Genomic DNA, 11,293 nt, shown 5'->3' with positions numbered 1-11,293 from the left:
TCAAAGATAGTTGTTCAACATTCGTTCAACAGACGTTGTTGTTCAAGATAGAAAAAAATCTTTTTACTCTGCCATAAACTTATTTCATCAAATGATTATTTTGACTACCCCCTAGAATCAAGCCGCCTACACATCAGTGTAGTAAAATATGTAAACACGAACCTGCTTAGTTTTCTAGTGTCGGATATAATAAGCAAGTGTATACTTATAAACTTGGATAACACTAGATATCTTGCTTTACCACTCATTCCCACATATTCTTGAATTTCTTATTTCATAAAAAATATATAGAGATTACGCAATTAACATGTATTGATGATAGTTATATTAGATAATTATACAATTGAAGCATTTGATTATTTGTCTTTAAACAGTTTTTTATGTTTTACGTTATATTGATTTTATATATTGTTGTTTGACACATTGTTTAAAGCTAATTAATTTAGAAAAACTATGGCTGGTGGTAAATATATAGTTGTTGAGTTTATTGGAGATGAAGTAGAATCTGTTCCTTTAACGTGGTTGTCTGGAGATTAAAAGTATTGTTATTGGCCACCCTATCATAGAACTTCAAAGATAAAAAAAGCTGTTATTACTTCTCAAATACCTAATACAGACAATTGGTCTATGCATGAGTGATTCGTTCATTTGGAACTGCAGGTTTTTTTAAATATTGATCTTGAACTGTCAGTTCAAACTAAAAATTATATTTATTTCTTAATAATATTTGAATAATGTATGGAATGAATTTTTTTTGAAGAATTTTTTATTTTTTTGAAAATTAAAAACAAAATGAAATATTCAACTATGTTGTTTTTAATAGAAACATATGAAAAAGTAATAGAAATTGCAACAAGGGCTGAATTAAGCTTACAACTGAAGTTGAAGATAATAGATAAAGTTGAGCATCTAAAATGAATGCATTTTATAGTTTAGAAGAACTTAAATTTGTTCCTGATGAAAGTCACAAGAAGGGTAGAGTAGCAAAGAACAAAAAAAGTACTTAAATGGCCTGTTGCCATTTGCTCCCACTGTTCCTTCTGGGCTTCCTTCTGCCATTAGTAAGAAAACACTTTATTTTCCGTTTGTAATTATTTTTATTTAGAATAATACACGATACCATTTTAAGTATTAAATTTAACAGTAAGATAAAAACTTACAATTTTGTTTAGAATACCAATAAAAAGTGTTTGTTTAATTCTAACCTTATTATTCTTTAATAATCTGTTTCATACAATCATTTACAATAGCGGAGGACTCTAATACTTTTCGTGCTCTTCCTAAGTCATTTGATACTATTCATTATCCGTAATATATATATATATATATATATATATATATATATATATATATATATATATATATATATATATATATATATATATACATATATACATTATTGGCCATAAATTAGAGCTTACTATTTTTTTTTTAATTTTTAAATTTTTAAAAAGTTTGATTGAAATTATTTTAATAATAAGTATATATATAATTAAATAATAAGTATCATGTTTACTGTTTAATTGACATGTGGTTTCATTAAAATTTATTTTGTACTCCTAATTATAAATAATTTGATAACAATTACTAAAAATATTATTATTTTTTATTTTGATCAAAAGTTAAGGCTCACTGCTTAATTTTTAAAATTTAAGTAATATATTCATGATTTTTTTCAATAATTTTGATTTTATTATCATCTACATTTATTATTTCTAATATTTTTTTGTTTTATGTTTTAAATAGTACTAATAAAAAACACGAATAAATTAAATAATAAAAAAATTACAAAATGAAAAAGAAATACAGCATGAAACTCCAAAATCACGGTCGAAAATCTCTTAAAAAACACATTACGAATCAATTTTTCTTCGAAACCAAGGACTATCTCATCGTCAAATAGCAAATAAGTTAAATATTGTATATTCAATTGTAGCACGTAATTTAAAACGTTTTACTGAAACAGGTGACATTAAGGATCGGCGACGATCTGGTCGGCTGAAACAACACAAAGAGATGAACGTTTATTAACTCGTTTAATGAAACATGACAGAAAATTATCGTCAAGCGTTCTCTGCCATAAATTAAAAAATACATCTGGAATAAAAGTGAGTTCAAGAATTGTTAGAAAAATTCTTCATAGAAATAATTATATGTGGCAATCTGCATGCAAGAAGCCAAGACTTTCAAAGAAACAGCAAAAAGCAAGGATTGCATGGCGCAATCAACATAAAAATTAGCCTGATTGCAAGTGGCAAAATCTTATATTCTATGACGAAATGAATGTTGTAGATATTCGAAAATGCCGTGTTATGCTAAGGCGATTACCTAAAGAGAGATTTGATTCGAATTGTACATTAAAACGAACTAAGCAAGGTAGTGGGAGTATAGGCATTTGGGTCTGCATGAATTATGCAGGGCTTGGATGCTATCAATTATTTGAAGGTTGACTTAATGCTGATAGATATATTGAAATTTTAGGTAATTGCCTTCTTCCCTAAATTGATATATTTAAAGAAGAAAACAGTAATATCATATTTCAACAAGATGGTGCGCCAAGCCATACAGCAAAAATATGCAAACAATGGTTTGTCGACAACCAAATATCGATAATGTCTTAGCCTGCTAACAGCCCTGGCTTAAATTGTATAGAAAATTTATGGTCATGGTTAGATCATCATCTTGGAAAAATCGAAATTTTAAATGTTGAGCAATTAAAAAATGAAATAAGAAAACTGCTTGACAATGTGCCTAAAGAAATAACTCAAAATCTTGTAAATTCGATGCCAAAGAGAGTAAACTAATGCTTACAATAGAAAGGAGATTCAAAAAATTATTAGAATGCTTTTTTTTTATGGTTTTCCATTTGTAAATTGTTGTTCTTATATATTATTTGAAATATAACTTTCGTTCAATCTTTTTTTCAAAATAATATAACATGTTTCATTATTTTTCATTTTTTGGTATCAAGACCATTATGTTTAAATTTATTTTTTTGATTTCCATAATGTATATAGATTTTACTGATGATATTAAAAAATAAAATATAAAAAATAAGTTTGGTTGTCAATTCATTTTATTTTGAATTAATGTATTATAAAAAAAAAGTGAGCTCTAATTTATGGCCAATGATGTATATATACATTTTTTTTTTTTTTTTTTGTAATTTACCACCCCAAGGCCAAGAAAGCCACTACAGATGAGGAGGCTACTTGTGGTTATAACCCTCTCCTAACTCTATAACTCCGAAACACGAACCTTGACGAACAAGGCCGCTGCGCGGAGAAAAAAGTTGAGCACGGTACTACCAGGGATGTGGTGGGAGTCGAACTCGGAACCTCTCGCTTATGAAGCGAGGCCCACTACATCACTACCGCATATATATTAATGAAGAAAAAACAACTTTTTCTATGGTACTTTAAGTTTCGTGCCTATACGGCAATCATCAGCCATTGAATACAAATTCGAAAACAAAAAAAACCGCTAAAAATTACAAAATACTGTGTAGTTCGATCTTAACGTCGCTAAGGCATACTTGATGGCAACGAAAGAAAAAACAAAATATAAGATAATCACCGGTGTCAAAAAAAGATAAAAGGAACTTATTCTTGTGTCTGCATTTTGAAATCAACTCATTTCGTTTATTTAACAAGTTATCACCTTTGTATGTCAAAATATGTTCAAAAAACGACTGCCTATTTTTGTTGCAACATTGGTACTGAAAGGTGGGTTGTACCAGATTATGTTTCGCTTGTGATTTTTGAATGGGATTTGTTTTTTATTTGAATGGTAGGCAAATTTGCAGATGAAACCTAATTTAAATAATGCATCTTGATAAGGAAGAATGGATTGTTTAAAAATATTTTCTTTAGAAGAATTGGTTGACAATCTTGGTTCGATAGTTTGAGGAAGGCTTTTTAGTATACTAGGAGGGTGGTTAGAGGCAGCATTTATATAACTGAATAAATTACCAGGCTTGCAGTAAGGTTGGAAAGAGCTGTCATTAGATTTAACGTTGAGATAATTAACAATTTTAGTCCAGATAATTAACAATTTTAAAATTACAGCTGATGGATATAAGGAGATCATTATTATTAAAAATTTTCACAAAGTGCTTTTTAATTTTTTCCACCTATTGGCCACTCAGGTTCTTAAACACTGCTAGACCATCATCTCTATACAATTTGAATTCATCTTTATTGTAAGATTGTGATAATTGGAATAAGATAAATATTCCAACTAATTCACAAAATTCTACGCCATCAAAGGCTCCCATGGTAACATCAAATAAACCTCCACTTTTTTAAATCCAGGCTTCACCGTTGTTAAATAATAATGATTTCCTGGCGTGATATATTAACTTTTTTTCATCTTGTTTTATAATTAAGTATTTTTCAGCTAAGGTTATAGCATTTTTCAGTAAACTTTTATTAATTGAAGGATAAAAATCAGTTATATCGAAAATTAGGAATTTGTATTGATATTTTTCTTTACTACTTTGAAACCAATCTATAACGTTCTGTGAGTTTAGCCATTGATTGATCCAAACTTTTTTTCTAAGATCACTATTTATTTTTGATAGAATAACTTTAGAAATTCTTCCTACTTCGTTTTTTGCAGGATTTAATAGGCGAACTGTAGGGTTGTTTAAAAAATTATCCTTGTGGACTTTTAGAGTGATCAAACAATTGGAGGTGCCATTTAATTCAATTCTGTTGAAAACATCATGGTTAGTTAAAAGGTGTTTACTTTCAATATTTATTCGATCTTTCAGATTTTGGTCAGCCTTTTTATATCTAGATGTAAAGGCGTCCTTAAGGAGGTGGTTATACTCTTCTTTGGAAATTCTGTACATATTGGAGGTTTTGTCGGCTTGCGTTAAAGTATTATGTGATTTGCGCAAAGATTTTATACCGCTAGAAAGCTTTTCTTGAAACTTGTTGTTCACTTTACGAAATTTAACATTTTTAACTAGATTAATTAAATCATTTTCAAACATAGCCGTTTCTTTTATATATGGAGGACAGTTTGGAGATTTAATGCCATAGTTTTTGGGTTTGGATGAATTAGTTTCGTCAGAAAATTTGTTAAGAAAGAATAAAGCTTTCCACCTCATTCTTTTTATGAGTGCTTCAGTCTTCTCCAGTAACTGTAATAAGAGTTCTTTTTCCGTTAAAATAGGAATATTTTTGACTTAGTAATTAAAGTTTATTTTCTCGATTGTGTGGACGACTTGGAGTAGAGTGCTCAACTAATTGGAGCGTATGTATATATATATATATATATATATATATATATATATATATATATATATATATATATATATATATATATATATATATATATATATATATACATACATATATATATGTATATATATATATATATAATATTTTTTCAAGGTAAAAAAGATATTGTTTTAGATAGCTCTACACGACAGTGTTTTCCCAGAAGGTTGTCACACTTTACGTTAAATGATGACAAATTATATCCAAAACATTTATCAGGTTAATTAAAAATAAATTATCGTTATAATTTATATAAAATGTGTACTCAATAATATATAAAGTATTTTATGATACTTAATTGAAAATTAGGTTCTTTGTCGCAGTGAAGGCAACTTAGCCCTCCTAGAACAATTAATTTTTCACTTTAAAAATATATTTACTACAATATTTTATGGGTATTAACCAACATATGTTGCAACTGATAGTTGAACAAAAGGAGGAGATCAAGGAGCTATGCATGGAAATAAAGACATGCAATGAACTGTCCAACGTAATATTGAAAGAGCTTGGAGTATGCTCTCAGAACACTAAAGCTCCAGAAGGTTTTAAAATATTAGCGATTTGGGCAGAGACTAAAGATTTTGATGACAAGCTTGAATGTAGTGACTTTAAAAATGCTTATTAAATTAGTTAACTCAGCAAACAAATAGTTTACTTGATGCTAAATTTTTTAAACGTTAAAAAAATTCAACGATGTCGCTAAGTTTTTGCTAATAAGTTATTTAAAAAGTTTATTATTTTAAATTTCAGATTGCTTTCCTTGGAATGACTGGTGGAACTGATGTAAATGATTCAGCTTAAAAAGTGTTAAAAAGATTGTTTACGCACGAATTGGCACTTGAAATGAACTGGATGGGGAAAAATTCAGTTCATTCAGATTGGAGCTGGACCGATTGTAGATGCTCAAGTATAAGTTATATTATTCACTTCATTATGAATAATGACAACTTTTTTGTCAAACATAGGCTTATGAATCCATTTAACAATTTAGAGACAAAAAAAACTTCTTGAAATCTCTCGAAAAAGTTCCTTTCCTCCATCATAACATCTTTTCTTTTCTTTGTGTATTAAATTCTGGTTAGCTTGAAATTAAGTGTGAAGGAGGGATTTGGGTTTGCTCTTTGCAGCAGATTTGTAGGGGAACAAGGCGGGTAAGAAACAAAGGCTATGTGTATTACTATTTTAAACATAAAAGTTACATAGATTACTCACAATCCAAAATAAGGGCAAAAACTTTAAAATCAGTGTAGCACTCCTGCTAAGTTATTGATCCATCAATATTGAACATTCTAATCTTCTTCAGAACTTGAGCATCCTGCTCTCTCCCTTTCTTTTTCAACTTGTAGTAGCTGGCTAAAAGTATCTGATCCAGAGCCATTTCCTAAATCGTCCTTCTCTGCCGTCCTCTTTTAAATCATCGACGATGTAGCCTCCTCAAATGACTTTCTCGGACTTCCTCCCTTTTTACCAGCATCACCTTAAATGATTTGTGAAAAACTAAGTAATATTTTGATTAATTTCTTGGAGATTTGTCTCATAAATCATCCTCTTTTAGCTATTGTTACAAAACTTGCTATACATATGTATATATGTATATATGCAACTATACATATGTATATATGTATGCAACTATACATATGTATATATGTATGCAACTATACATATGTATATATGTATGCAACTATACATATGTATATATGTATGCAACTATACATATGTATATATGTATATATTTTTTCAACGAAATTCTGCCTGTGTGCTGTCACCTGTCAGCTGATTGCTCATGTCATGGCATGCTATGACTCCAGACTCCTGAACTGTTTGCTGTGGTAGTATAGTTCGTTTCGTTTTTAAGACATGTAAAATTAGGAACGTTTTTTAGCATTGCTTGATGTTGGTTGCAAATGTTTTGTCCAATACTGTATATATATATATATATATATATATATATATATATATATATATATATATATATAGATACATATATATATATATATATATATATACATATATATATATATATATATATATATATATATATATATATATATATATATATATATATATATATATATATATATATATATATATATATATGTATGTATCTATATATGTGTGTGTGTGTGTTTACTTTTAATTTTTTAATACTTTTTTGTTTCTTAACTTCTTATACTTGACGTTTTGTAAAGATTTTTAAATATTTTACGGACTTGTATTATACGATTGTAATGGGGCTCGGTGATAAGGCAAATTGATGCCTTCTTCTTGCTCCAGCCATTTCCTTTTGTTATATTTGTAGGTTGTATATATTCTTAACGGCGAAATAAATGAAACTACTACTACTTCTGAAACTACTACTACTTTTGATACTGTCAAACACAAGATTCTTATTTATAAACTACGCAATTATGGAGTAGTTCACTTCAACTTATAGTGGCTGCAATGTTATTTACAAAATCGTAAACAAGGAGTACCATATGACTTAAAATGTTCCACATTTGAATCAATAAGTTGCGGAGTTCCCCAAGGATCAATACTTGGACCTCTGCTGTTTTTAATTTATATTAATGGTATTTATTTGTCTTCAAAAATACTTAATTATATTATTTTTGCTGATGACACTTATTTTTTCTTTTTTGACTCAAATTTAAAAAATATTTTTTATATTGTAAACACAGAATTAATATCTCTTAATGAGTGGTTTATAGCAAATAAATTTTCATTAAATATTGAAAAAACAAAGTATTTTTTGTTTGGTAAACCATCTAAATTCGAGAACCTTCGACTTAAATTAACTAACAATTAGCAATATTAAAATAAAAAGAGTTTTTTCAATAAAAATATTCGGAATAATTTTCGATGAACATTCCTACCTACACCTATCAACATAAAACTCTTTTAAATTCTTTTTACATTGACCATATAGCATCTTTAAAAGATACAGAACTATGTTTTACAAATTGTCAAGTTATTCCCCCCTTCAGCGTTTAACAATAGTGATCACCTTCCGGTATCCACGAGTATCAACCTTAGAGGTAGCAGCTTATCTAACGAAATAATTAATATAATGGAAAAGTATGATTCAGTTCCAAAACCTGCATGGAAGAAGAAAAAGTTTATTGATTTTTATAATCATAATCTATTTATAGCATTTAGCAATTACACATTTTAAGATGAAAAAATAGAAGCAGAAATTAAAATCACATGTTTCAAAATCAAAATTGCTGCTCTCTTGGCAGTTAAACAGTGATTTGGACAACAAGGGACATGTAAGTATTCAAAACCTTGGTGGACACCAGAGCTTAAAAGATGTAAAAATAATCTATCCTTTCACTATAAGCAATGGCAATAATCCAATTATAACAAGTCAGTAGAATGCATAGTCTACAAAAGATATATCTATTCCCGAAAAAACTTCCGTAAAGCTGTTAAAGCAGCACATAACAAAAAAATCTATGAAAAAACTAAAAATATCGAATACCTACGCAATTTTAATCCTCATCGGTTTTGGGATAATATTCGCAAAATAAAAAATAAAAATAATACTCGACTCTTTACAATTAATAAATTGCAAAACAAAAACAAAATCGTTGAAGAATTTAGCCATCATTTTCAAAAAGTACTTAATTACGCCGCAATATTTAAATAACGAATTTAATCCTCAACAAATTCCACATATAAGTAAAGAGCCTAATTTAAAATTTATTTCAACAGCTGGTATTGAAAAATGTATTTTAAATCTTAAAAATATTAAATCCTATGATTGTTTTGAAATAAGTGCTGAACATCTTAAAAACTCTGACAGTAACAATCTTCTAATGTTACTCGCTTCTTTTTATAACAACATGTTAACAAATGGAAAGGTTCCCCAATGTTTATCAACAGCTACAATTATTCCATTAGTTAAGTCTTATAAAACATCACTGGAAAATCCAAATAACTACAGAGGAATCAGCATTCTACCTATTTTTACGAAACTTCTCGAATATCTTATCGTACACTCATGTTCAGATATCACATAGAGTCATTCACATCAATTTGGGTTTAAAGAAATAGCTCTACCCTTCACGCAGAATTTCTTCTGAGTGAAACAATAAAACACTAAAAACATAACAATTCACCTGTATATATGCAGTTTAGATGCCAACAAAGCTTTTGGTAGTTGTAACTGGGAATTACTAATTGAGAAACTAAATTACCAAAAAAAAATCCCACTATCGGTAGTTCATACCATCTCATCGTTTTATTGGGCAGGTACTGCTAATGTATCATATCTTGGATGCACATCAGAAGAGTTTAGGTTGTCTTAGGGAGTTCGACAAGGGTCCATACTTTCGCCTCATCTTTACAATATTTATACTGAAAATCTTTTAGAGAAAATTGTCTCAGAATCCAAAGTAGGAGCATCAATAAATGGGGTATACACTGGTGTCTTTGCGTATGCGGATGACATAATTTTGTAAAGTTCAACTATATCTGGTCTTCAAAGTCATATTAACATCGTCCAAAAGTATGGAATATCATTTATTATCTCTGTTTTTTCTGCATTTACTTTAATAAAGTAAATGCAGAAAAAACAGATATTTTTAATATTTGGAGTAAGCTCGATCATCAATAATGTAATTTATGTTAACGACGATCCTATTAAGCTTCAAAGCAATTTAAAACATTTTGGTTTCCTTTGGGATAATAAGAACAAAAATATGACGGCAACACTCCAAAAAACAAATAAAAATGAACGTATGACGCATTTTTATCTGTTGCAAAAGCTCTTATAAGAAACGGAATTCGCTTTTGCCAGCCTGCTACAATTATTTATTTATTTAATTTTCTAGCTATTCCAACGCAATTATACGGACTAGAACTGGGTGGTTGCAACCATAAGTTTCTACAGAATATTGATAAAGTTGGACGATTTGTCTTAAGTCATTTTTTAATATTTCTTAGCATAGTAAAAATCACCTCCATTCTTTTTTCAAAGTAGACTCTGTATCGAACATTTTTATTCATAACAAATTAAACTTACTTATTAGGCTACTTAATGACCCCATATGTTACTCCATTATAATGACTCAGTTGCCGTGTATTAATAATCAAAGTTTATTTGTTGGTGAGATATGGCTAATATGCAAGCAATTTGGTATTAATATGCTGCAATGTATGATCGAGGGCAATAAAATTAAAACTGGACGCCCTAAGAAAGTGTTGGATGCCAATATTGCCGCAATTTTAAAACAATCTTTCCAATAATGGAATTTAAAGGAACAAAGACTTATATTCAGAACTTTGATGGAAGAGAATATTCCACGAACATTACAAAAACACACATAGCATTTTCTTTTTTTGTTTTTTTGTTTACCTACAATTTATGTAATTATTGGGTGTTTAAAAGAATATATTATTATTATTATTATTATTAAATTGGAAAAGCCAAATAAAGCTAGTTGAGAACAAAGTTCCGAAGACTCTGGGGATTATGTACAAGACAAAACATCTTTTAAATAAACTATGTTTAAAAAGTTTATACTTTTCAATTATACATAGTCATATTAACTATTGTAATATTGCCTGGGCAAACAATCATTCCTCTTTACTAAAAAAAGATGCCTGATATTTTTTTTAAAGTTTCACTCGAATTATTCATAAATATGAAACACGACACTCAATGAGTAATTACTACATCCCACTAACACCACTCAAAAAATCTGACTTCTCGACTATATGCCAAAGACCACGCTTGTGGAATTCGGTTCTAGAAGAAAATATGAAAAAAATAAAATTGTATACATTTAAAAAAACTATAAAAAAACATTTACTAAATTTAAACATTTACGTACATTTTTTTTTTAAAAAATTGAAATCATTTTTTATTTTTAATGTATTTTATTTTTAATATTGTATTGAATATGTATACACAAATATACCGATTTGTAATTTTTTTTTTAATATTGTATTGAATATTTATACGAATATGTACTGATTTGTAATTTTTAATAATTTTTTTC

At 28.4% G+C, this 11,293-nt stretch overlaps 1 protein-coding gene across 1 annotated transcript in view; it reads left to right on the top strand.

The window, feature by feature from the left end:
• Window positions 1-11,293, top strand: part of LOC136076723 (usherin-like) — a 765,758-nt gene that overhangs the window by 212,575 nt on the left and 541,890 nt on the right. The window lies entirely within an intron of this gene.

Source organism: Hydra vulgaris, chromosome 02, assembly GCF_038396675.1.
Source record: "Hydra vulgaris chromosome 02, alternate assembly HydraT2T_AEP".
NCBI classification, from domain to species: Eukaryota; Metazoa; Cnidaria; class Hydrozoa; order Anthoathecata; family Hydridae; genus Hydra; species Hydra vulgaris.
The sequence above is the reverse complement of the archived record's forward strand: the minus strand, read 5'-3'. Positions and strand labels throughout refer to the sequence as shown.